We start from the raw sequence: 27,971 nt of genomic DNA on the forward strand, positions 1-27,971 counted from the left end.
AGAATATTAAATGGAAAGCTCCAGAAATAAAAAATAAACAATTCATCAGTTTTTAATTGCATGCTGTTCTGAGTAATGTGATGAAATCTTGTGCCATCCTTCTCCTTCCAGGATGTGAATCATTTTTAGTTCAGCATACCTACGCTGTGTATGCCATAGGAAAAAACATAGTATATATAGGGTTCGGTATTGTCCATGGTTCCAAGATTTGGAATGTATCCCACACAGATAAGGGAGGACTGCTGTATCATTGACAAACCATTTATAAAGACAGATGATAAAGTGAAGGATGAACAAATTATTCAGAGGATGGTGTGTGTATTCCATTTGTTCATCAGTCATATCTTTGGTGATTCCTTGTGACAACCGCAGCATACAATCTAGTAGAGATGAGCCTAAGTGAAGCACTGTTAAATTCAAACTAAAGCAAGTGTCAGTTATCATTCATAGTTGGGTCTCCCAGGTGGCGCTAGAAGTAAAGAACCTGATTGCCAATGCAGGAGACATAAGAGATGTGGGTTCAATCCCTGGGTTGGAAAGATCCCCTGGAGAAGGGCATGGCAACCCACACCAGTATTCTTGCCTGGAGAATCCCGTGGACAGAGAAGCCTGGCAGGCTGCAGTCCCTAGCATTGCACAGTGTTTTACACGACTGAAACGACTTAGCACACAGCACAGTTGCTTGGAAGTATTATGAAGGGTGAAATCTGAACATTTTTGTTTATGGGAAAAATGTGCAAAAATTGGTGTACAAAGCCGTTAACACATTTTCATAAAAAATATCTTACTGTATGTTGATAAGGGACTAGTTGATATGGTGGATAGCACCATATTATATAGCCGTTAAAAAGAAAGATATATCTACCTTCTCACACACACGCGTGCACGCACACACATACGCAGATACGGAGCAATCTCTAAGGTCTATTGTTAAGAGAAGACTAAAGCAAGCAAGAGTTTATGGCATCCTAGTATTAGTATTTGTATGAAAAAAGGAGAGGAGTCTATATACTTGCTAGAAACAGACTACCTCTGGAGGTTTGTTTCTGTGTTTTTTTAATCTTACTGTGTTGCTGAAATTTCTAACCCCTATATACATTGCCTTAAAAAAAATTGTGATAAAAATGTAAAATTTACTGTCTTATCCGTCTTAAACTTTACAGCAAATAAGTCTTTTTTTCTAGTGAATGATTCCCAATTTTATGTCATGGAGTTTTGTATTTCAGATTTTTCTTGAAGTGAGACACATTTCTACTAAGAATAGGACAAAAAAAGGGGAGATTGTGCTTGAAATTGAAGGTGCCTATGTGTACCATTTGTCTAATATCATTTACCCCTCCATGTGTGTTCCTTGCACCACTCTTGCACTGGAGATCTGAGTGTTCCTCCCCTCCTTACTGAAGTAAAGTTGAGTTACGTATTATATAATGTCTGCAGATTATACTCCATTTTAAGATGGCTATTATAGTGGCTGTAATTCCTTGTGGCATGCAATGTATCCTTTTTGCTCATCTACTTTATACATAGTAGTTTCTATCTGTAATCCCTAAATTCGTCCCTCTTCTCTTTGGTAACCACTAGTTTGTCTTCTGTATCTGTCAGTCTGCTTCAGTTTTACATATACACTGGAGTTGCCTTCTTCAGTGACAGGTTTCTTGTGTGTTGATTTTGTCTTTCTAAATGGAGTAAATTCTTGCAAGCAGGAGGCATGTTTTATGATTATATCCTGTAGCGATAAGCATAATAGAAGCTTCTCAATAAACTGCATATTCAGGAAAGACTAGAGAGAGGTAGAGAAAGAGAGAAAGAGACTCTTCTGCTGAAGGGATGATTGCTTTGGTTTTTCTCTGATTCACCTTACACTCTTCACTAGTGAAGAATTTCTTCCACTTGCAGACTAAATGTATTTAAGATTTGTTTGTATGTGTCTGTGTGTGTGATGTTACCTTCTGAAAGCCCAGGAGAGAGAGCAGAAACTGGAATGGGGCCCTGAGGCTGTGGCCTGATAGTAGTAATATAGTGATTCTTCTGTGTTTTAGCCTGGAGGAGAGTCTCAGATTTTTACCCTCAACCTAATTTCAAGCCTGGATATTCAGCTGTCACCTGGGTAGTTGGACCTATATGTGCCTTAAGTGTCTAAATTTGGTAGCGTATAATAGGAATGTTTGATAAAAGTAATTTGTCATTTTTGGTGTAAGTATATGAAAACTCTTAACGTAGGGCCTAGCATAGAGTAGGTATCCAAGAGGCGAACAGATGTGTTTGAGAAATATTTTGAAATAATCAAATCTTTCCCTACATCCCCTATCTCTATTCATGTGCCTCCATGGTTACCCTCAGGCTAAAGAAATAGGGAATAGCAACATGGATTCCACCTTTAGGAAGTTGCCAGTTTCTTGTTTGTGTCCTTATGCTCAAACCAGAAGTGTATTCTGCTTCCACATATTTGAGAGCAAAATATCTGGACCTAGGATTATACTGGAAACTGCATCCCAGCTGAACATGTTCCTATCACACTGGCATGGCTGGTCACCTTGGGCAGCTTTCTTGGTGGAGACCTGGCCTGAGAATCTTAGTGGGGAAGTCTTTATCTCTAGAGTGTCATGGCATAGCCAGGGTAGCTTGCTGGATCCATGCATGGAGGGAGGGATAAGTAGGGGGCAAAAAGGGCTCAGCTCTGTGTCATTTTCTGCTCCAAGGAAGATGTGGGCACTGGTATGCCAGGGGCAGTGTTCTGGCCTGCTGTGGCTTGTCACCGCCCTATGAATGAGTCAGTCTTGCTCTTGGCTGCCCTGCAAGGCATTTGGGTATAGTAGGAACTGGACTAGAGAATCTAAATCAGATAGACTTGCTTCAAATCCTAGAGATTTGCAGGGAGGAAGTACACCTCCCAGGATGTTTCCTGTGTGCTGAGGTAGAGGAATCTGAATCTCTGGGGGCTTCTCTCCATCCCTGTTATGACCTCTCAGCTTTTCTTCATCTTAAGCTTTTATTCCTTTCACACTATCACTGTCCTGGCTTCTGGGAAGAGCAGGAGGACGGGGAGAGTTAATGAACTTGTGGGGCTCTGTGGATTTGCTGTCCTTATAATCCTTTCTGGATCAAAGCATAGGTGTGCAGAAGAGGGTGAATGAGCAGGTGGGAGAACAAACATATGCTGCCTGTACCACTTATCTGGCACTCAGCCTAGACCCTTCCTTGGTATTATCAACCTCTTTCTGTGTTGTTTTTGTTCCCATTTAGAGCATAACCATATGCACACATGTATTAATAATTTCACATGAATGGATCCATACCTTAATACTGTTTTTCTTCTTTAAAACTGTTCTGTAATCCTTTTCTCCTTTTTTCCCCTAGTTTTATTGAGATGTAATTGACATATAACATTGTGTATGTTTAAGGTATGCAGTGTGATGATTTGATATGATTACCCCAATATGGTTAACACATTCATTGTCTTACATAGTTACCTATTTTTTGTGTCTAGTGAGAATCTTTTTTTGTTGGATTGTGTGTTGTAGACATCTTTTCATGTCAGTAAACATAGAATTAATGGCTGAATTATATTTCCACGTGTGGATATACCATAATGCATATTCCATTCCGTTCCGTTCTGTCTCTTAGTCATGTCTGACTCTTTGTGACCCCGTGGACTGTAGCCTACCAGGCTTCTCTGTCCATGGGATGCATATTACTTAGTATTTAATCTGCTTATCTCATCTCTAATCAGCGGGGCCTTCCCTGATGCTCTTACTTCACGTTGTACCCCCTTCCTTTACCCTCTCCCTTCTCTCCTTTACGTTTCTTTATAGTGTTTATCTCAACATGCTATACTACTTTTTTTTCTTGTTTATTGCCTAACACCCTTCATTAGAATGTAGGCTTCATGAAAATAGGGATTTTTTTTTTTAATCTACTTTTTCTGTACCTGTAGCTTAGTACCAGCTCCAGGTATACAGGTGGTGCTCAATAAATATTTGTTGAATGCATGAATGAATTTGTTGGATTTTTGGTATGCCCACTGAGGTTTTTATTTGTGATATTATATACATTCTTTAGAAAATACTTTGGTATCTAACCTTTATACTCTTGTCTGTGTGTCTCCTTCGGATAAATTTCAAGAAATGGAATGACTGAGTTAAAGGATATGCACAGTTAAAATGCTGGTTCATGGAGCCAAACTACACTTAGGAATGTTCACACCAGCAGTGCATGGGGTTGCTTGTTTCTCCATATCATCAGTAACTCTGGCTTGTGTGTTTTTTGTCTTCCACACCTGACAGATGACTCGTGGTCTTGTCACTGTAATGTGGTAGTTGAGGCTGTGACTCAGGAGCTAGCCTGATGGGGCCTGAATTCTGACTCCCATCACTTATTATGTGACCTTGGGTAAGTCATATAACTTCTCTAAAGTAGGATTAATGATCGCACGTGTTTCATGAGAAATAGTTAGCCCAAGTAAAATGCTTTGAATAGTCACTGAGACATGGCAATAAATATGATTTAGTGTACATTTCTGTGAATATTAAAGATTAAACATCTTTTATAAATACAAATCCATTCTTTTGGGCACATGTATATATTTTTTAAATCACTCATTCATGTCATGTCCTTTGCACATTTTCCTACTAGTATTTTTTTTTTCCCTACTAGTATATTTTTAAATAATTTGTAAGAGCTAAAGTGTTCACAGTTGTATATGGTGCAGATATTGTTCCCAGTTTGTCTTTCGTTTTTCACCTTTGTGCAGTTTTTTATCTGTTTGTAAGAGTTTGACATTTTCAGGTAGTCAAAGATAATCTTTTCCCTTATATTTGCTGCTAGGCCAATGTTTAGAAAAGGCATTCTTTCCGACTTCAGAATTATAAAAACAGTTATTGTCTTTGAGTACTTTATATGGATATATATTTTTAAATCTTTGATCCATCTGGAATTTATTTTGATATGAAGATAGCAGTTGATCTGGCTCTTCTTTCTTTTCAGTAGTGTCCCAAACCCCTTTCAGTTCAGCTCAGTTCAGTTCAGTTGCTCAGTCCTGTCCGACTCTTTGCGACCCCATGAATCACAGCACGCCAGGCCTCCCAGTCCATCACCAACTCCCGGAATTCACTCAAACTCATGTCCATCCAGTCGGTGATGCCATCCAGCCATCTCATTCTCTGTCGTCCCCTTCTCCTCCTGCCCCCAGTCCCTCCCAGCATCAGAGTCTTTTCTAGTGAGTCAACTCTTCGCGTGAGGTGGCCAAAGTATTGGAGCTTCAGCTTTAGCATCAGTCCTTCCAATGAACACCCAGGACTGATCTCCTTTAGAATGGACTGGTTGGATCTCCTTGCAGTCCAAGGGACTCTCAAGAGTCTTCTCCAGCACCACAGTTCAAAAGCATCAATTCTTCGGCGATCAGCTTTCTTCACAGTCCGACTCTCACATCCATACATGACCACTGGAAAAACCATAGCCTTGACTAGATGGATCTTTGTTGGCAGAGTGATGTCTCTGCTTTTTAATATGCTATCTAGGTTGGTCATAACTTTCCTTCCAAGGAGTAAGCATCTTTTAATTTCCTGGCTGCAGTCAGTATCTTCAGTGATTTTGGAACCCAAAAACATAAAGTCTGACGCTGTTTCCACTGTTTTTCCATCTATTTCCCATGAAGTGATGGGACCAGATGCCATGATCTTAGTTTTCTGAATGTTTAGCTTAAAGCCAGCTTTTTCACTCTCCTCTTTTACTTTCATCAAGAGGCTTCTTAGTTCCTCTTCACTTTCTGCCATAAGGGTAGTGTCATCTGCATATCTGAGGTTATTGATATTTCTCCCAGCAATCTTGATTCCAGCCTGTGCTTTTTCCAGCCCAGCGTTCCTCATGATGTATTCTGCATATAAGTTAAATAAGCAGGGTGACAATATACAACCTTGATGTACTCCTTTTCCTATTTGGAACCAGTCCGTTGTTCCATGTCCAGTTCTAACTGTTGCTTCCTGACCTGCATATAGGTTTCTCAACAGGCAGGTCAGGTGGTCTGGTATTCCTATCTCTTTCAGAATTTTCCAGTTTGTTGTGATCCATACAGTCAAAGGCTTTGGCATAGTCAGTAAAGCAGAAATAGATGTTTTTCTGGAACTCCCTTGCTTTTTCCATGATCCAGCGGATGTTGGCAATTTAAGGAGTAAGAACAGGAGCCTTTAATCTGTTCTCCCCTCCCCTAATTTGAAAGTAAGGTATCCTAGCTATTGCAAATAGCAAAGCACCATTTTATTTTGTTTTGTTTCAGCTCCTTTCACTTTGGTTCATTGTATATCATTTGTATATCATTTCAGCCACACCACATGCCATGCACGGGATCTCAGTTTCCTGACCAGGGATTGAACCCATGCCCCTTGCAATAGAGGCACAGAGTCTTAACCACTGGACTGCCAGGGAAGTTCCCGGATCTGCATTACTCTGGGATGAATATGCTGTATAAAGCAGTTGGGGATCAGAACTCAGTTGACTATGTGATGAAGCTGCCGGGCTCACTGGTGTAGCATCTCTCCTGGCTCTGGAAGCTCCTCCTAAGTGGGTCCTTATTTGGAGACTGCTTTGATAGGGCTGTTGTTAGTTTGGAATGATAAGTTCTGTTCAAAAAACATGTGACTGTAGCAGGTGTTTCCTCCGTCCAGCCTGGGTGTATTGACAGGGCATTGGCTGGGGGCTGTTGAGTGGCAGTACACCCAGCATGTTCCAGCTCTGTCCTCATCTGCTCTGTTTGGAACCCTCATCCCATCCAGTTTCTTGCCTCAAAATGGAAGGAGGGTGATTCATATACAACAAAGCATCCACATATTTCATGGCCGCTACTATCTGCCGGAGACAATGACAAAACGTAGCTAACTCATACATGGCATATCCCAGCAACTGTTCTATGCGCCTTACATATATAAACTCTTTATGTGGTAGGTGCTTTGTACTGGGTTGCATAGTGTTCCCCTAAAAATTCATATCCACCCAGAATGTGATTTTATTTGGAAATAGGGTCTTTGTAAGATATAATCAAGTTATGAAGTCATTGCTTGACTGGGCTATAATCCAGTGCCTGGTATTCTTATAATAAGTGGGAGACAACACAGAAGACAATCATGTTGAGATGTAGGCAGGGTTTACTGGCACCTACTGGAAGCTGGAAGAGGCAAGGAAGGATTCTTCCTTAGAGCCTTTAGAGGGAGTGTGGCCGTGCTGACACCTATATTTTAGACTTCTAGCCTCTAGAACTGGAGAAGGCAATGGCAACCCACTCCAGTACTCTTGCCTGGAAAATCCCATGGACGGCTGAGCTGGGTGGGCTGCCATCTATGGGGTCGTACAGAGTCGGGCACAACTGAAGCAACTTAGCAGCAGCAGCCTCTAGAACTGTGAGAGGATAAATTTCTATTGTTTAAAGCCACCCAGTTTATAGTATTTGTTATGACAACTCTAGGAAACCAATGCATGCTCTTACTGTCATCTCTGTTTTCAGATAAGGAAACTGAGCCCTGGAGAGGTCAAATACTTGGAAATCTCTTTAGGTCACTGCTCTGATGCCTGGGCATTCACTCTACATCTTTTGCTGTTGTTCTTATCAGCTCTGCACCTTCACTACAGCCTTCCTCTTATGGAAGGCTTCCTCTTCCCCCTCTTGCCCTCTTCCCACTCTAAAGCAGAAATGCATACCTCTCAGGAGGCTTTTGGTTGAAGCCTGATGATTTCAGCAGGTCTCTTCCTGGCCGTACCCCTGCAGGTGAAATCAGACTTTTCTTTTCATTTCCTTGCAATGTCAGGGAAATATCAGGGACAGGTCAGGGGAGGGTCACCAAGCTTCTTCTGGCAAGTTTTATGCTTCCATTTCTGGCCTGCTGTATTTCCTAGAATTCCTGCCAGTAGAGAGCTCAAGTCTTGTTTTTCTTCGGCGCTTTCAGGATCTCACACATAGTTTACATGCCACATCTCACAGTCTATGGCTGTGAGCAGAGAAGGTGCAGCTTCTTGGTAGCACTGTGAGGACCCTGATCACTTGTTCTTGATAAACTCAACCCACTGCAGTGACTCTCTCCCTTGATAAAAGGAATGGGAGGATAAGGGCATTGTTTGACCCTGCTCATCTCCCTGAACAGCACCTTGTGTGCCGTGGTCTCTACTGCTGGCATTCCAGAAGAGGTTTCCTCCCTTTGCATCCCAATGCTGGCCACAGAATGCTGCCTGTTTTCTTGTGTAGATCTTTTTCTTCAGATCCTAATCTTATTCTCAGCTCCTCTTACTAGACTGTGTGTCTGTTTTGTTTGCTGCTGTATCCCAGGACTGAGTAAAGACTTGGCACTTATTAGCCCATCAAGAAATGTTTATTGAATGAAGGAGTGAATATTGACCACAAAGTTTTGGAATCCTGCTTTTTCTTGCTTCATGCTGAAGCCAGGGACCAGATTTAGAGCTTTAGAGGCTAAGCAATGGGAAGATTATGGTTGTTACTGTTGTTGTTGTTCAGTTGCTAAGTCATGTCTGATTCTTCGGGACCCCATGGACTGCAGCATGCCAGTCTTCCCTGTCTTTTCACTTTCTTTTGGAGTTTGCTCAGATTAATGTTCATTGGAAGATTATGACGTTCCTCATAATTTCAGCCCTCAGTATATATTTCAGAAACAATATTAAACACAAAATAAGTATAAGGAGGTCTAGCAAAGTATAAGGGAAATCCAGCAAAATTTTGATATTTACCATAATGACTACCTGGATGAATAGAAAATAATTTAAAACATTTGTTATTGTTGTTTCTGCTTTCCCAGTTCCCTGAGCATGTGCTGTCAGGTAATACTGCCTGAATCAGCTCTTCCCTGGCCCTGAGTTTCACCTTCATTTCCTCGTAATTCCATCTGCTGAACCTACCAGCCAGCCCTTTTCATCCCCCAATGGTGTCCAGACCTCTGAGAGCCCAGCCTGGTCTAGTGCTCTGGGCTCCCTGGGGACTTGTCAAGAAAGTCACATAGAACGTGTACACTGCTACAGGGCTCCTCACAGTGAGAATTCCCATGCTGAATTGGGATTTAGAGTCAGCATAGCATTTTAAAAGTTCTGTTTGTTTTATTTTTGGTTGCACTGGGTCTTTGTTGCTGCACATGGGCTTTCTCTAGTTGTGGCGGGTGGGCTGTCTCTTTGTTGCAGTGCCTGAGCTTCTCACTGTGGTGGTTTCTCTTTTTGTGGAACACAGGTTCTAGGGTGCAAGGGCTTTAGTAGTGGCCATACACGGGCTCAGTAGTTGGCGGTTCACAGGCCTTAGAGTACATGGGTTTCAGTAGTTGCGGCTTGCAGGCTCTAGAGCGATAGCTCAGAAGGTGTAGTCCACAGGCTTTGTTGCTCTGTGGCATGTAGAATCTTCCCAGACCAGGGATCGAACCCATGTCCCCTGCATTGGCAGGCAGATTCTTACCCATTGCGCTATCAGAGAAGTCCTTACCTTAGCATTGCCAAGTGATTACACTTAGGCCATTTTTCATTGTAGTAAATTAAATCTATAATAAATGAAATGTAATCTGCTTTCATGATTCTGTATGTGGAAAGTCCAGAAATTTCCCTTTGTCCTTCCTTCCTAGATCACTGAGAAAGAAGTCAAGATTCAGGCCCACTTTGCCCCTATATTAATATGGGCTTGTTGAGACCATTTGGAAGTGGAGCTCAGGCCTCAAATAGGCTGTTCCAAAGCTATAAATGTAATCACATCCTGTTACTGCTTGATTCCATAGAGTTTAAAATAGGGTTGGAAACCTCCTAGGAAAAAAAGCTCCACCGTAACTTCTTGGCTGAGGAAGTAGTATGTGCTGGCCAGAGCAGAAGGAGTAACCAGGGCTCCCAAGTTCTATTCTGGACCTGTTGATTTGAGGTGTGATGTTCAGCAATTGGAGATGGTGTTCTGTAGTGCTAAGGTTTCTCATCCTTAGCACAAGAGTTTGTGCTTGCAGGGAAAGAGGCCAACACGCTGGTTTCCTGTCCTCTCAGAGAGTCTCATTATTAGAAATCCTCCCTTTCATTTGAACTTCCGTACTTTTTTTAAAATGGAGAAACATCCCCCACAGAGTTAATATAGGAACCCCAGCAGTATCATCCGTGTTTTACTTGAGTTCATTTTATCAGAATTGCTTTCCTTTTAGCAGAGTGATTTAGATCAGCTCTTGTGAGGAATGGGAACTTTGATAGGGTTTAGGAAAAGGAAGGGAAAGTTTGTGTGGGGCACACACCTTGGACAACCAGAAAGGAACATGAAGGGACCACGTACTTACTGAGCCAGATTAGGAAGAACAAACATATCTCTGGAGAGCCAGACATAAATTAGAGGGTTTTGTATATGTTTTCATTTAGTTATCATAATGCAAATCAATGAAATATTATCTCCATTTTTGCACATGGGCAAACTGAAAGTCAAAGGAGTTAGGTAACTTGCCCAAGGTCAGACAGCTTATGAAAGCCTGAGTTAGGATTTGATTCTCCCCAGGTCTGTCCAGTTCCAAAGCCCACACTGTTTTCATAGAGCTCTTCTGTCTCTGACAAGATTGGAGAAAGGAGGGTAGGGAAAGAAGAGAAGATCGGAAGATGCCACCTTTCTTTACTTCACAGTTCTGCTTGTTTAGACGTGTTTAGCCAGAGCACCCTGTTTGTAGAATAGGACTGGGTTCTGTATGTAGATGTGCTGCAACAACTTACGTGGGAAAGTCACCAGTTGACTGTAGGGAAGGATTAAAAAAAAAGCCTTTGTTCTTTGCCTTTAGGTCTTCATTGTAGTGTAACTTACACTGTCAAAACACCACTGGTAACACTGGTGTACAGTTTAAGAGGGCCTTCCTATCATCCAAATAAAATATGTTGGTGTGTTCTAGGGAAGATGCCGTGATGGCGGCAGAGATGAGGGTGTGGTGTGGCCTTACTGCGTGTATTGGGAGCTGGTGGCACCTGTTACATGACTATTACAGTGAATTATTACTGAGTAAACAAGAGGTGTCTCTCTTTTGCCTTTCCAAGGGAGACCAGATGGCGGTGAGTGTTGGCCCAGATCCAGGGGAGCCTGGCCTCTGGGCTGGCAGAGGAGACAGCTTTAGTGTCAGGTGATGAAATAAGAAGAGATGGCTGGTCTGTCAAGTGATATAATTTCAGGGGGCACTAAGAATACATCTTGCCCCTCAAAGACTTCTCAACTATTTGTTATTGCTTGGAATTCTACCAGTGATATTTTTCCCCCTTGATGTAAGCTTTTTGAGACCCTATTAAAAATGAAAAGACTCCAGGGAAGGGTTTGATTATGAAACATCTTGGTCATGTAAGTGGAAGTATGAATGAGTTCTTAAGATTGATTTCTGAGAACTAGACTAAGGCACGAACAGAGGGGAGAAAGGATTGTGCCCCTAGTCATAGTGATGGGAAGGATTCACCATTGAAATTGAAATTAGGGCCCTGAAAGGAGAGGTTGGGTCCCCAAGAACCATTTTGTGTTCTTTACAGTTTTGCCTGAGGAAAGACAAGATGCTGAAAGTGGTGAGAATGGAGGCTCTCGTGCTCGAGGAGGAGCTGGGTTTGAGCTTTCCCCACCAGTTTCCCGGCTGTGCAGTCATGATGTTGTCTGGAGAACAGCTGACGAGCAGAATGTGACAAGGCATGTAGGGCCTTTGAGTCTGTGGTTTTCTCTGATGTCCTCAGACAAGGCCATCACAGATCTTAGGAAGCAGGAGGCAGCTTCCCAGAAACGGTGTAAAATGGTGGCGCAAAAGAAGCCACTGATGATGACATAGGTAGGGCGCTTCCTCTGTGGCCACTGGTCATGGACAGCTTCTGGTCTTGATTTCCCAATGCACTGTGCTGAGATCAGGCTTTACCAGGAAGTAAAATAAGCCATGGCCACAGCAGTGACAAAGCAATTGAGGCGTCAATACAAAGGTGCAGTTTCCCCTTGTTCACTAATTTGTGGAGCCAAAATAACTAAGCTAGAGATGCCAGCATAGCACCTATGAGTTAGATCTTTAACTGTTCTGAATTGAATTCACTCCTGGTTGACTGTTCATTTTTCATTTACCATTTACAAAGCCTCTCAAAATGCCTTTGTAATTGGTAATCCACACATCCCAGGGAGTCTTTGACAGCTCAAATCTCAGTGCTTTTCTCAACTCCTCACAATTGAATTCATGGATGCCATTCACCCTCAGGCTTCAACTTTAACTCTGTCCACATTTCTACCCATATTTCCAGAGCATTTTCTTTGGATCAGACTTTTGGCTCCATTCAGGCCTCTGAAGTTCTTACTTCTTTTGGAACATTTCCCTAGAGGACCACCTAAAGAGTGGTCTCCACCCCTCACCCCCTAAAGTTTGATTTAGAATGGATCATGTTCCTTACTGGAATGAGCACAACTTTTTGGAAGTTTCTGGTTATACCACACGTCTACCTCTCTCTCCAACCACCTCAGCCTCACATGCAAGATCTAGTCATGTAGTTGGATCTGCTGACCATAAGAATTTTGAAGCCAGTGCTCCCCTAGGGAGGGACTCCTGGGCATATGCCCTGAGTGATAGGTCTGGTCTGCTAGTCTCTGCCTCTTCTCCATTTGACCTGTATTTTGGCTTTTCCCGGAGGAGCCACTAGCCCTGTCCAGGACTACAACACAGGGACTGTGGCCTTTGCTTTCCAGCCTCTTTCAGGCCGGGTCCCTTTTCCTTTTCTTACAGGTAGACTTCGGCAGGTAAAGTTCTGCCCATGCACTGATCTCCTCGTGTTGACTACTCTGAACTTTGTCTGCTGCTCTTTGGGCTGATCGGACGTCTTGCTGATCTGTTTAGTTGTGCTTCTGGAACAAAGCTCTTAGGCGTAGCCAAGCCCTTGTCCTGAATTTCGTGTTAGCTCTCCAGCTGCCTCTGCCTCAGAAAGAGCTTTTAATATGCATTTATAAAGCTCAAAAAGGGAGATGGAGAATACAGCATTTTCTAGACTGACTTAACTAAAGAACCTTTTTTTTTTTCTTTGACTGAAGGAATGTTTGTTAAAATCTGACAGAATATAGTGTTTGGTGGGGCACAGTTTTCGGAAAGTACAAGACTTTATCCCAAACCAGTGGATGTTAAATGAAGGAATTCTAGGTGAAGGTAATGTGACAGTCAATGAGAAAAATTCTCTTGGGTAGGGAAATCTCTCCTGGGGCTCCTCATTCAACAAATGTCCTCTGAGCACCTGCTACCCATCCGTCTCTCTGCTGGAATCACATCATGTGTTTGATTGCTTACTGTGTGTCTGCATAAGGCCAGCTCTGATCTGGAGTGGAGCCCCAGGTGGAGAAGAAGGTAGGGATGCTACATTATTTCTCCCACTTTTACATCCTCTTCTCCTTTCATCCAGTTGAAATGGATAATGCCATCATGGCCACAGAAACCACTGGCTTCTAGATCCAAGGAAGGAGGGCTTCTCTGAGGCTTTTTCCCTGGCTTTGACCTCTTCTGGGATTTCTGTAGCACTTTTGAGCATCCCATGTCCCCCACTCTGGCACTAGTTCATCTCCGCACTAGTCTCCAGTCTCACTGCTAGTTCAGGATTTTACTTTACATATGGGCATCAGTGCTAAGTGGGACGGAGCTCATTCGTATGGAATGTATATGACTTAGAAAGCATCACTGCAAACAAAGTTAGTGGAGGTGATGGAATTCCAGTTGAGCTATTTCAAATCCTGAAAGATGATGCTGTGAAAGTGCTATACTCAATATGCCAGCAAATTTGGAAAACTCAGCAGTGGCCACAGGACTGGAAAAGGTCAGTTTTCATTCCAATCCCAAAGAAAGGCAATGCCAAAGAATGCTCAAACTACCGCACAACTGCACTCATCTCACACAGCTAGTAAAGTCATGCTCAAAATTCTCCAAGCCAGGCTTCAGCAATAGGTGAACTGTGAACTCCCAGATGTTCAAGCAGGTTTTAGAAAAGGCAGAGGCACCAGAGATCAAATTGCCAACATCCGCTGGATCATGGAGAAAGCAAGAGAGTTCCAGAAAAGCATCTATTTCTGCTTTATTGACTATGCCAAAGTCTTTGACTGTGTGGATCACAACAAACTGGAAAATTCTGAAAGAGATGGGAATACCAGACCACCCGACCTGCCTCTTGAGAAACCTATATGCAGGTCAGGAAGCAACAGAACTGGACATGGAACAATGGACTGGTTCCAAATAGGAAAAGGGGTACGTCAAGGCTGTATATTATCACCCTGCTTATTTAACTTATACGAAGAGTACATCATGAGAAACGCTGGGCTGGAAGAAGCACAAGCTGGAATCAAGATTGCCGGGAGAAATATCAATAACCTCAGATATGCAGATGACATCACCCTCATGGCAGAAAGTGAAGAGGAACTAAAAAGCCTCTTGATGAAAGTGAAAGAGGAGAGTGAAAAAGTTGGCTTCAAGCTCAACATTCAGAAAACTAAGATCATGACATCTGGTCCCATCATTTCATGGGCAATAGATGGGGAAACAGTGGAAACAGTGTCAGACTTAATTTTGGGGGGCTCCAAATCACTGCGGATGCTGACTGCAGCCGTGAAATTAAAAGATGCTTACTCCTTGGAAGGAAAGTTATGACCAACCTGGACAGCATATTAAAAAGCAGAGACGTTACTTTGCCAACAAAGGTCTGTCTAGTCAAGGCTATGGTTTTTCCAGTGGTCATGTGTGGATGTGAGAGTTGGACTGTGAAGAAAGCTGATTGCCGAAGAATTGATGCTTTTGAACTATGGTGCTGGAGAAGACTCTTGAGAGTCCCTTGGACTGCAAGGAGATCCAACCAGTCCATCCTAAAGGAGATCAGTCGTGGGTGTTCATTGGAAGGACTGATGCTAAAGCTGAAACTCCAATACTTTGGCCATCTCATGCGATGAGTTGACTCATTGGAAAAGACCCTGATGCTGGGAGGGATTGGGGGCAGGAGGAGAAGGGGACGACAGAGAATGAGATGGCTGTATGGCATCACCGACTCGATGGACATGAGTTTGAGTGAACTCCGGGAGTTGGTGGTGTACAGGGAGGCCTGGCGTGCTGTGATTCATGGGGTCACAAAGAGTCGGACACGACTGAGCGACTGAACTGAACGGATGACATTATAAATTTTCTACTTTGCCTATGAAATCCCTCTTCTTTTATAGCTCATGGGCAGTCCAGACTATAATAATTTTTTTCACCCCTTCAGTGAAGATAAACCCATGTTCTGGGCAGGGCAGTCTTGCAGGTGAAGGCTCATTTAAATCTGCCAGGGTGGGTGACTGAGTGCAAAGGACATAGCTGGAAAAGGAAGTCAGTTACTCCCTGTGAATATTATTCTCAGCCAGGATAGGAAAAGACCACTTGAAGCAGATATAAATCACTAAGACTCCTGATTCAGGCCTTTTGGGACCCTGGTATATATGTCTTTACTGTCATCAGTGAGATCTTTGGTTGGCTGGCCTTATTAACTCAGTTGGCTGAGCTAATCATAAACTAGATGGAAAGGCTCAGTGTTGAACCTTCCCTTAGGTTTGGTGTTCTCTGAACAGCAACAGATAGCATCCTCCATCCACAAAGCCCCACCTTAGAGGCCTTGAAGGCCTGTTGTCAATTGTGCATTTCTACCACGTCCTGTGAAAGACCATGGTTTTAACTGTGAAGATCAGGGAGTGAGTTCACTTGCAGGAAGTGGGAAAGGGCTTGTAATGGACATTTAAAGATCTTAAATAGAGTCAGTCAGTTATTTGGTCAGTCTGTAGGTATTTATAATTATTAGTTGGTCTATAATTGCAGAAGGCTTACTTTCTCCAACTAGTCTTTCCTGTGATAAAGACATTTCCTAAGATTCTTTCCTTGGTCCATTTCTGTGCTCCCTTCATAAACTATCCCTGGTTGATGTCATCTATGCTATCAAGCCAGGCTTCAGCAGTATATAAACCGTGAACTCCCAGATGTTCAAGCAGGTTTTAGAAAAGGCAGAGGCACCAGAGATCAAATTGCCAACATCCGCTGGATCATGGAGAAAGCAAGAGAGTTTCAGAAAAACATCTATTTCTGCTTTATTGACTATGCCAAAGCCTTTGACTGTGTCGATCACAATAAACTGTGGAACATTCTGAAAGAGATGGGAATCCCAGACCACCTGACCTGCCTCTTGAGAAACCTGTATGCAGGTCAGGAAGCAACTGTTAGAACTGGACATGGAGCAACAGACTGGTTCCAAATAGGAAAAGGTGTACGTCAAGGTTGTATATTGTCACCTTGCTTATTTAACTTATATGCAGAGTACATCATGAGGAACGCTGGGCTGGAAGAAGCACAAGCTGGAATCAAGATTGCCGGGAGAAATATCAATAACCTCAGATATGCAGATGACACTACCCTTATGGCAGAAAGTGAAGAGGAACTCAAAAGCCTCTTGATGAAAGTGAAAGAGGAGAGTGAAAAGGTTGGCTTGAAGCTCAACATTCAGAAAACAAAGATCATGGCATCTGGTCCCATCACTTCATGGGAAATAGATGGAAAAACAGTGGAAACAGTGTCAGACTTTGTTTTTTTGGGCTCCAAAATCACTGCAGATGCTGATTGCAGCCATGAAATTAAAAGACGCTTGCTCCTTGGAAGGAAAGTTATGACCAACCTAGATAGTATATTAAAAAGCAGAGACATTACTTTGCCAACCAAGGTCCGTCTAGTCAAGGCAATGGTTTTTCCAGTGGTCATGTATGGATGTGAGAGTTGGACTGGGAAGAAGGCTGACCGCCGAAGAATCAATGCTTTTGAACTGTGGTGTTAGAGAAGACTTTTGAGAGTCCCTTATACTGCAAGGAGATCCAACCAGTCCATTCTAGAGGAGATCAATCCTGGATGTTCATTGGAGGGACTGATGCTAAAGCTGAAACTGCAATACTTTGGCCACCTCATGCGACGAGTTGACTCACTGGAAAAGACTCTGATGCTGGGAAAGGTTGGGGGCGGGAGGAAAAGGGGACGACGGAGAATGAGATGGCTGGATGGCATCACCGACTCTGTGGACATGAGTTTGAGTGAACTCCGGGAGTTGGTGATGGACAGGGAGGTCTGGCGTGCTGTGATTCATGGGGTCGCGGAGAGTCGGACACGACTGAGCGACTGAACTGAACTGATGCTTATCAAAAACTTATCAGATCTCTTATCTCCAATTTAAGTCTCTCTTAGTTCCTGACTCAAGATTACCAAACACTATTGATACCATAACCTGGATAGCTCTTAGCCTTTTTAAACTCTACATGTCCCAAGTCAAATTACATTGGTCATCAAAGCATCCTCTTTTCCCTGTTCCCTCATTTCTTCTTATCCCTACTCCTCTTCCTTTGATCCTTGATTTAGGAGCATCGCCATCCAGGGTGATTAGTAAACTTGCTTCTGAATCACTGTTTTGTGCTGTTCCCCTACCAGGAATTTAATAGGCTCTGAGAATAATGTTTAGGATGTGTCTAGATGGTTTGTTTATTTTTTCTTTTCCTTTTCTTAAATTTCTTGTCTACACGGCATGTATAGTTGAATTCCATAGAGAAGTTAACAGAAAAAATAATTAAAGGTAATGTGAGATTTAGATTTTAAGTAAAATGGAAGTTCTGGAAAGGAAGCATCCGAGGGCTACAACCCTTCGAGAGGAAGCTTCGTTAAAGAGGTGAGAGTTGACTAAGGACACCTGAGGTGGGTTAGGGACCGGAAGACCTCTTTGGAAGCGTGTGCAATGGTAGAGGGATGGGGCAAGTAACTCGCAGTTTGTTTCTTGTGCAGGTTGAGTAATTATCACCTCCCCCATGAGCTGCTTCTGCTCGGCACTAATGTACCTTGTGCAGTTTGATTCTGTTCAAAAGGTTCTGAGGACTTGAATGTCCTAGTGTAATCTGTTAGTTAGCCTAGAACTGTCTTTTCCTTTAAACTTTTGGCTCGAAGTGTCATCGTGCAACTTGTGGGAACTCTGATTCCTTCACCCAGAATTCACCATGTTCCTGGGAACTCTTACATTTATGGTCACTGATTTTGAGTTCTTGCTTCCATTAAATTCGTTCAGATTGTAGATGGTCTTAGTGTCTCAAGTTGCTGTTCCTGTTTCCATCCACATTGACTCGGATGGTAGAACTCCGATATCTCCCAGCTTTGTGTGTGTAGCAGATTTTGTTAAAGTTTGGCGTAGTGGAGAGTATTTACGTTTCAGCAAAGTAAGCAACTTGAATTCTAACACTGACTCCCCCTGTCCCTTAAAGTACTTTGCCCACCTTTGTATTAGAGATCCATCATTATTACTGTATGTGGCCTTGGTGTCTCTTACAATCTTCTCTCTCTTTCCTTTGCAAACCATCCTTACTCTGTTACTACTAAGCACTGCAGATACTTACTCCTATTATGCAAAATAATTTAACTCTTAACTCGCCCTCCCAAATTCACCTCGTATAGCCAAGATCCACTGAAGGACTCCGCTTAATAAAAAGCTCATCTGCTTAGCCACACAAAGGATTTTTAGAACCTCTTATATGTACATTATCTTTTCTTGTTTGGAACTATTTCTTGTTTTAAATAGTGTTTACTTCTTCTTAACCCAGAAATGGTTTTGCTTTGAAGGATCTGTGCAGAGGAGGTATAAGAGAAAGGGCAACAATGTGAATATAAGCAGAAACCTACATAAAACCTATTGTGGGCAATGAAAGAACTCGTCTAACTGGAAAGAAGAATTCTTGTTAGGGAGTGGTGCTCAGCATAGATTAGGAAGTCCAGAAACGGACCTACATTCAGTGGGAAGGGATAGTGTTTTGGACAAATATCTAACCATTTCAGAGAAAATCTCTGTCACCTTCTAGTAAAATAAATTCTGGATAAATACTTTTATTTACTTTTATTTCTTATTATTGGGTTGGCCAAAAAGTTTGTTCATAAAATCTTATGGAAAAACCCAAAAGAACTTTTTGGCCAACCTGATATTTATTTTTATTTTATTTTTAAAAGTAATTTTTACTGGAGTATAGTTGATTTGCAGTGTTGTGTTAAAGATTTTTACATAAAGTGATAATTGTACTTGAAAATAGTTTTTTTAGTGTGGTAACAAAGGCAGAAACCATAAAGGAAAAAATGTGGTGAATTAGTTTTTAAAAATCACAATAAACACCATAAGCAAAATAAGAAGTAGATGTTAACTGGTTAAAAAGAGTTTTCAGCATATTTCTAATGTGTGCAAAATTCTTAATTTGTAAACTCTTTTTTTTTTTTTGTAAACTCTTATAAATAGGAAAAAAACACAAGAAAGTGAGAAAAGTCATAGAAAAATAAGTACAAGTGATTAATAAAGAATATGGAGAAAGGTTGTTTCATTTATAATCCAGAAAACAAAAACAGAAATGAGATACCATTTTTCAATATCATTCTATATTTAGACTGATAAATTTAAAAAGAAGAAAATATTTATTGCTGGTGAGGGCTGGAGGAAAGAAGAACTTACATTCTGTTGCTGGGAATGAATATTAACACATTTTCTCTGAAGTTCAGTTTGGTGATACGTATCAGATTTAAGGTACACCTGGTCTTAAACCAGCAATTCAAATTCTAGGTATTCATCCAATGGTAAATGTATAGAGATACATATTTGAGGATATTTACTATTACAGAGTCTATAAAGCAATCGAAATAGCCATTGGTAAGGGATTGGTCAAATCAATTGTGGTATGTCCATATAATGATACATGAAGTAAATCTTTAATTATTGACACAGAAAGATGGCTATAACAGATGCATGAAAAAATGTATAGCATATGAACCTGTTTCAGTTGAGATATAGTCATGACTATGCAGATATATTTTAAAAATCATGCAACGCATTAACAAATTATCTTTTCTGATTCAGAAAAAAATAGCCACTTAAAAAAAAATTAGGAAATAACGAGTTGAGAGAGTAGCATTGAAACATGTACATTACCATGTGTAAAACAGAAAACTAGTGGTAAATTGCAGTGTAACACAGGGAAAACTAGTGGTAAATTGTAGTGTAATCAGCCTGGCTCTGTGACAGCCTGGAGGATGGGCCGGGAGGGTGGGGGGAGTTCAGCAGAGAGGGGACAGAAGTATACATGGCTGATGCATGTTGTTCTGTGGCAGAGACCAATACAACATTGTAAAGCAGTTATCCTGCAATTTTAAATAAATTTTAAAATAAATTTTAGAAATAGAACAATTATAACAATATCTGAAATAGTAAATAGATTCTGACTTGAGGGTGGGCTGAAACCGGGCAGTTTTTGTGTTGTTTTTTTTTAACCTTGTTGAGCTGGGTAATGAATAGTGGTGATAAAAGTAGAAAGTTTTATAGTGTGAATGTATGAAATGAATGAAGTGAAAAATTCGGTTAGGGAAACAAGTTAGGAAGCTATAGTGGCAGTGTAGGCCTGAAATATGAAATAATAAGGCATCAACTGGGGTAAACAGTGGGATTATAAGGAAAAGAACTAATCTGAAGGGCACTTCATAGAAGAAACCACTGATCCGATCATCTCTCAGGCAGGAAGTGGATAAAGAAGAAAAAATAAGTCACTGATAATGCCAAGGTGTCTGTTTACCCTGTGAAGTTGGACAACTACTCGTAGTGACAGATACAGGGGTAACTGGAAAGGAGAAGCACTCTTTCTAGAAGAGGAGACAAACTTGTTTCTTGGGGTTGAACTTGAAGGGCTCGAGGTACATCTGAAAGGAAATGTTCTTAAGGCTGGGGATTCCCATTTAAAGAAAAAATTACATGTAAAAAGAGAGGTAATAGGTGAAAGTGGGGGCTCTAAATTTGACACACTTGAAATTCTTGGGGATGGGGTGGGTCGTACTTGGTTATACCTTTCCTGTCAGCATTCTTGAGAGACTCTGGAGAGGAATGTGGCATTGGTCTCATTTGGAACCTAAGAACAGAGCTTGAGGAGAGGTAGGATTGGGCAGTAATATCGTTACTTAAAATCTCTGCCATTTACAAAGGCCATTATGTGCAGCAGCTTATTTAACACAATCCTGTATACTATGTTATTTTTTTTTTACTCCTTCATAGAACTGAAGTTCAGTTAGTAAAATTAGGACTAACTAAGGTATGCTTGCGTGCTCAGTCACTTGAGTTGTATCTGACTCTTTGTGACCTTATGGCTCCTCCTTTCCATCAGGCTTCTCTGGCCATTGGGATTCTCCAGGCAAGAATACTGGGGTGGGTTGCCATACCCTCCTCCAGAAGATCTTCCTGACCCAGGGGCTGAACCCATGTCTCTTATATATCTTGCATTGGCAGGCAGGTTCTTTATCACTGGCACCACCTGTAAAGCCCAAACTAAGGTATGCGAAGTGAAAGCCGCTCAGACGTGTCCAACTCTTTGTGATCCCATGGACTATACGATCCAGGCCGGAATCCTGGAGTGGGTAGCCTTTCCCTCCTCCAGGGGGTCTTGCCAACCCAGGGATCGAACCCAGCTCTCCCACATTGCAGGTGGATTCTACCAACTGAGCCACAAGGGAAGCCAAAGAATGCTGGAACGGGTAGCCTGTCCTTTCTCCAGCAGGTCTTCCTGGCCCAGGAATCCACCTGCTGCATTGCAGGTGGATTCTTTACCAACTGAGCTATCAGTGAAGCCCAGAGATCTAGTATGTGTGTGCTCACTCACATCTGACTCTTTGCAACTTTTGGATGTAGCCTGCCAGGCTCCTCTTAACTGTGGGATTTTTCAGGCAAGGATACTGGAGCGGGTTGCCATTTCCTCCTCCAGGGGATCTTCCTGACTCAGGGATCAAACCTGCATCTCCTGTGTCTCCTGCATTGCAGGCAGATTCTTTACCCACTGAGCCATAGGATACAGGCCTCAAATTCCATTTCTCATGTCTTCACTCTCTGTCACTTAGAGATGAATTTTCCAAAGAGGGAAAAACTAGAGCAAAAGCTGTAGCCTGGGTATAGTGGTACCTACGATTAAGAGGTGGGAGGAAGATGAGAACCAGGGAAGACACCATGGTATTCATAGTCACTGCCCTGTCCCCTATCCCTTGTCGGCCCTGATAGTCCTCTAACCAGAGAACGTTGGATGTTCCATTGAATTCAAGGGGGAAAAGTCCTAATCTATTCATAAATAGCTTGAAGTATTTTAAGTAAGGTTGCAGTTTGCTTACAGCAGAGTTTGTGTGGTAACTTGGTAGTTCATGAGATTCTGGCTTCATTCTTTTGAGAGCATTACAATAAAAGCATATTTACTTAGATTCATGAAGGAACTTAACTAATTACATGAAGAAGCTTAACTAATTACATGAAAAAAAGAGTTTCTTTGTGTGTGTGTGACATCATTAGGTTTGTTTACTTTTGTAATGACATGGTAACTTACTTATGTATGCACTAGCTCGTAGAGAGCCAAAAAAGACTGACTTCAATGAGTAGAAAATCAGACGTCTCTTAAGTCATTTCAGTTTCCCAACTGACAATCATATTTATGGGATGAAATTGTTTAACTGGTCCTGATAGCATAGACACAAAAAGCAGTTGTCTTCTGTCAGAAGTTCTGGGTCACCAGGGTCCACTTTAGAGATGTTCTTAGGCAGTTGACAGACTGCTGTCTGCTACGAGTCCTGTAGGGCATCCTTGCAGCTGAGTGCTTGGAGCATAGTGGGCAGTCATAGTGCTTGGAAACAGTGGGTGGTTGAGTGGATAAGTGAGTGAGAGAGCGATCGTGTGAAGGGCTGAAGGAATCTTTTGCCCAAGGCATGCTGAGTTGTGTAGAGCATTCTTCCTACAACCTCATATTATAACTTGGCTAAGTGGTTTGGGGACAAGTCTTAAGACTCAAGATTTTGTAGCAGGGAGGGAGGAAATGGCACCATGGGAAGCTTCTGCTCTGAGCTGGTGACTCCACAGAGAAGGACATTTCCAAAGTCAGTATGCTAGTGTGACTTGAGTCACAGTCACATGATCTCTCCTCCTAAAGAAAATCAGCCTGCTCAGATGGTCTGTGGGGCAAGTGAGAGGCCCATGGAGGTAGGAGAATTCCTGTTGGCAACCTGGATCTTTCTCAAAGAAGGCAGCTACTTTATAAATCGTCTGTAGGAGGCTCTCCACCACCCTTCCCTCCTCACTGCTTGGATTCTAAATCAGGAGCCTCTTAGGCTCATCCCTGGCGTTTGCTTACCCAGCCTGGCGCTGCCCTCTGGCTGTGTGCCCCTGGTGATTTTTGGCCTGGCTGGAAATTATGCCCTCTACAAGGTTAAAGCAGGAGGCTCTGGCTCCAGGGGGACCGGGGCCTGTCACCTGGCCCTGCCCTGTGTTTCCTGGCATGCTTTCCTGGCCACCTTCTTACCTTTACACAGTCCTCCAAGCCCATATTTCTGCCTTGGTGAGGATTAAAGCCTGGCTTCTCCAGAGGGACTGTGGGCGCAGGAATGTCAGTACTTCAGTAGTGAAGTATCTGACGCCAGTCCCTGTGTTGTGCTTTAGGAGAATTACCAATTTCATACAGATGATCTCATGTTGAGGGTGGTTGGGAGACAAGGACATGGAGATTTTTCATATTCACAAAAGGATTTACCACTGTGTTTTTTTTTTTAAGCATTAAACCTGCTTTTCAAAATCAGATTTTATTTTCATGCTTTAAATAATGTGCAGTTATTTGCATCAGGAAAAATGTTGGAGATTTTCTAGACAAATTTCCTTGTTTCAGAAATGAACAAAACTACGGGAGGTCTAGGAATGGCGAAGTGGCGCCTGTGCTTCGAATGCTCAGATTATGTGAAAGGAATTGAAGCAGACACTGCGCGAGGGGAAGTCTCAGTCCCTGCTTGAGGAACATTTCTTGGGCCATTTTTCAGGTAAGGGAGGGAAAAATGCGTTCCTTCCCCTGGAATGCTCTGCTCACATCCCTCAGATTGGGTAATTCCTGCCCCCATTGATTTTTACCTTGGTCTTTTCAGTCTGAACACCAAATGACATGGTAACGTCTTAGTATTTGATATTCTTAAGACGACTTTAAATAAGTGAAAACCTTTATTACGGGTTGTGAATGACTGAATGCAACTTTACTAAGTTAGCAAAATGTCATGGAGGATCTTCAAGGATCCTGAGTTAATTGGTTGAGTAGATTGATTTATTGTTAAAATTATCCAGTCTATACTTGTAAAGTTTACGCATTTATCAATTACTTATTAACTGTAGAGTTATGTGATAATTTGATATAAAGTGATAGGGTATGACAGGTGTAAGACTAATGCTGTGGGAACTCAGAGAGGAAAGATTATGTTTAGCTTTTGGATCTAGACAATCAGGGAAGTTTTGTGAAAACCGGTTTGTCTAACACTAAATAAACTTGTTTGCACCCTAGTCAGAGGTGGTGTTCATTACAAAGGGAAATCTATTCTCCTCATTCATATTATTAAAATTCAGAATCAATAGCAACACAGTATATTTCTTTTCACTGTTTCTTTGCTAATCTCTAAAGCAGTTTTCCAAAGAACAGACCTTTGGTAAATAAGAGGAGTCCACTCTCTTTTATTAGATAGTATCTCTACCGCTGGCAGCTGGGGGCAAGGGTGGACCTAGTCAGGGAGGCTGCTCTTTCAAGAAGCTTGTTTGAAGAGAGGAGTGTTAGGGAAGGGGGGACACAGGATCTAGGGAGGTCTATTTATTTTTTGAGACCTAAGCATGATCTTGTGCTGTGGGGAAAAAGTAGAGAAGGAGAAGTTGAAGATAGAAAAGAGAATAACAATTGTTGAGCAAGTCTCCTGGGGAGAAGGGTCTGCTGTATCCAAAGCACCGGTAGGGAGATTAAACTTGAACTGAACAAAAGACAAGGCCGTTGCTGATTTTAACTGTATCACCACCACACCACCATCTATTGCTTTCCTACCTTTTGCTAGCACTCTGTTGAGCACTGTCAAGTCTCATTTGATCAGGGCGAGGGGCATGGTGTTGGGGCGAGGGGTGTGATGGGCAGAAGGGTTTGGTAAGATTTTGGAGAGACATTTTCCTTCTGTTGGGCTATGTGTTCTCTGGGCAGCAGAAATTGAGGTCATCTGCCAGGAGCAGGTGGGAGAGTGGGGATAGCGGCATGGTTTTTAAAAGCTGTCGTGCTCATGGAGTGATCTGGAGACACGTGGGAGGATAACTGAACAGTGCTGAAGACCCAATTAATATTGGAAGCAGCAACTTTCTGGAGGGAGCAGCCCTCATATCTAATGATTGCTTTAGCAATGCCCACTCAGCAACTTGGGGGTTAAAGCAGAGTATATTCATATTCAGATAGGAGCTGTGTTCTGTAGGCAAATGAAAGACTTGGAGTAGGAGGAATCTGGGATATTAGTAGCAGAGTGGTCATCTAGTTGACTAGAGAAAGAAGTGAATCTAGGAGAGGATTGATAGGCAGCAAAGTGATGAGGGAGGTGGGTATCGAAAGGCTGGAAGCCTCAGTGAAGTTGAAGAAGCAGCCGTAGATGAGATGAGAAGAGGTCCTATATATCGGAAGACATAGGAGATCGTGAGCAGGCAGAAGGTCTGACTTGAAGTGGAAAGGCAGACTGATCAAGGAGGCAAAGTCCTTGATGAGAAAGAGGTTAGTAACAGTGAGGAGGAAGAGCATAGTTGTTTGGTATAGACCTCAGCCAAGGGAGGTTTTTTTTTTTTTTTTTAAGTTATAGGAATAAAACAACACTGAGACAGACCATCTGTTTCTCCTTTGGATACCACTGGGTACTGAAGGATGATCTTACGGCAGAATCTTCATTGTCCAGAAACCAAGTTCCTTAAGGAGTGTCAGGTTTCAACTAGGGAAAAGATGTCCAGAAGCATCTTTTAGTCCTGCCTTCTGCACAGCTGGCTGAATACCACAGAGTTTTAGCACTGGGGAGGCAGGTAGTTCTGGCCAAATGGGACGGCCTCCACAGAGTACTGGGTCTGTAGGCAGACTTTGCAGCAAGTACTAAGTACTCTTGCAGGGAAAAATCCCTTTTGGCCACTAGGGTTTATTAACAGTAAAGGATCAGTGTGGGGCCAATGCTTATCTTCTGTGAAAGGCTGAGGGGAAACTTTAATGGTTTCTTGCTTGAAATACTAGGAGTTATTGGACTCTTGAGCCTTCTATTCCTGTGGGGTTTGGAATGTATTTTTTCCCTCTGCAGTGACAGCAAATAATGCCCTAAAGCCCACAGTTTGAAAGGGTCTGGAAATACTTAGATTATTGTTTATAAAGATGTTTTTGGATTTTCAGTGGCTCAGGATTTCTTTGACATTGTTAGTACATTACTCAAACGTTTAAGAAAGAAGCCTTCTAATAGATGAAAATGAGCAAGCAAGTAAAATTTTCACATTTCTTTTGCTTTTTTCTTGACTAATGTACACCACCATCGTGGCTGTAAAAGCAGGTATGTACAGCCAGAAAATGATTGCTTACTCAGCCATTTCACCACAGGAACCTACTAAGCACAGCTCTGTGGTCCCCAGCAGAAGAGGCTGTGTGGCTCAGAGCTTCAAGCGCATTGCACCCATGACAGTACTTTCTAAATTGTTCGTGATTGCTTTTGCCAAATAAAAATGAGAAACTACTGTGTGACACAGCTAACATAAACAAAGATAGAAGACAGTCAACAGGCTGGGAGGAATTTTTAGGATGTATGTAATAGTGAATTAATTAATATATAAAGGGTTTCTAAAAATCAATAACGATAAGACAACAGACTGTAGAAAATGGGCAAAGAATACAAGTAGACAAGTCACAGTGGGGCAAACTAAGTTTCACTTAAAGAAGTGCTTATTCTTGAGCACAGTGTTCTCTGGATGAGAATGCTCCTTGCATTGGTAAATATCCATGAGTAGGGACTGAAATGCTGTGTGGCCATGAAAACATAACAATAGCTTCTCTATCAGTGAAAAAAGCAAGTATACCCCACAGGACTGTGAAAATAGGGGTCAGTGGAAATAGGGGTTCTGAGTTTTTTGGGGACATTTCCAACTTTGTTTTCATTTTAAATTTGTCACAAAACGTGACTTTTATACCTGTGTAAGGCCTGAATGTAAATAAATTCATATCCACCACCCCTAAAAAAGAAAAAAGCAAGTACAGAGCAATATGACCAGAATGTTCCTATTTATGTATTTATTTTTTAAAAGATCTATTTACTTATTTTGCTTTTTGGCTGTGGGAGGTCTGTTTGCTACACACAGGCTTTCTCTGGTTGCAGCGAGCAGGGCCACTCTTCATCGCAGTTTGTGGATTTCTCATTGTGGTGGCTTCTCTTGTGGTGCACAGGCTCTAGGCATGCGGGCTCGGTAGTTCCAGTGTATGGGCTCAACAGTCGTAACTCTTAGGCTTAGTTGCTCCACAGTATGTGGGATCATCCTGAACCAGGGTTTGAACCAGTATCCCTTGAATTGCAAAGTGGATTCTTAACCACTGGACTGCCAGGGAAGACCCCTCCGTATTTACTTATTTATTTTTAATGTTCTCATTTATTTGATTTGGAATGTATTCATCTTGTCTTAAATTTTGTTAGAGGATTCCTTTAGGTTACACAATATTTAAGGCTGTATTCTTTTTTTTTTAATTGTATTCATTTATTTTTATTTATTTTTGGCTTTGCTGAATCGTCATTGCTACACACGGGCTGTTCTTTGTTGAGGGACATGGACTTCTAATTGTGATGGCTTCTCTTGTTGTTGTTCAGTTGCTCAGTTGTGTCCAACTCTGTGTGACCCCACGGACTGCAGCACGCCAGGCTTCCCTGTCCTTCACCACCTCCTGGAGCTTGCTCAGACCCATGTCCTTTGAGTTGGTGATGCCATCCAACCATCTCATCCTCTGTCATCAGCTTCTCCTGTCCTCCAATCTTTCCCAGCATCAGGGTCTTCTCTAATGAGTTGGCTCTTTGCATCAGGTGGCCAAAGTACTGGAGCTTCAGTTTCAGCATTAGTCCTTCCAATGAACATTCAGGGTTGATTTC

At 42.1% G+C, this 27,971-nt stretch overlaps 1 long non-coding RNA gene across 8 annotated transcripts in view; it reads left to right on the forward strand.

Annotated features, from left to right (window-relative positions):
* The window catches only part of LOC129539197 (uncharacterized), a 60,933-nt gene that overhangs the window by 23,558 nt on the left and 9,404 nt on the right, over positions 1–27,971 (forward strand). For 6 of the 8 annotated variants that reach the window (XR_016038559.1, XR_008682414.2, XR_016038561.1 and 3 more), the window contains 2 exons: positions 4,284–4,389; positions 23,705–23,852. This is a non-coding gene — a long non-coding RNA (uncharacterized LOC129539197). The remainder of the gene's footprint in view (positions 1–4,283; positions 4,390–23,704; positions 23,853–27,971) is intronic. The other 2 variants (XR_016038560.1, XR_016038562.1) reach the window with 1 other exon arrangement.

Source organism: Moschus berezovskii, chromosome 11 (assembly GCF_049115385.1).
Source record: "Moschus berezovskii isolate FMDL1 chromosome 11, NW_MosBer_1.0, whole genome shotgun sequence".
Lineage (NCBI taxonomy): Eukaryota > Metazoa > Chordata > Mammalia > Artiodactyla > Moschidae > Moschus > Moschus berezovskii.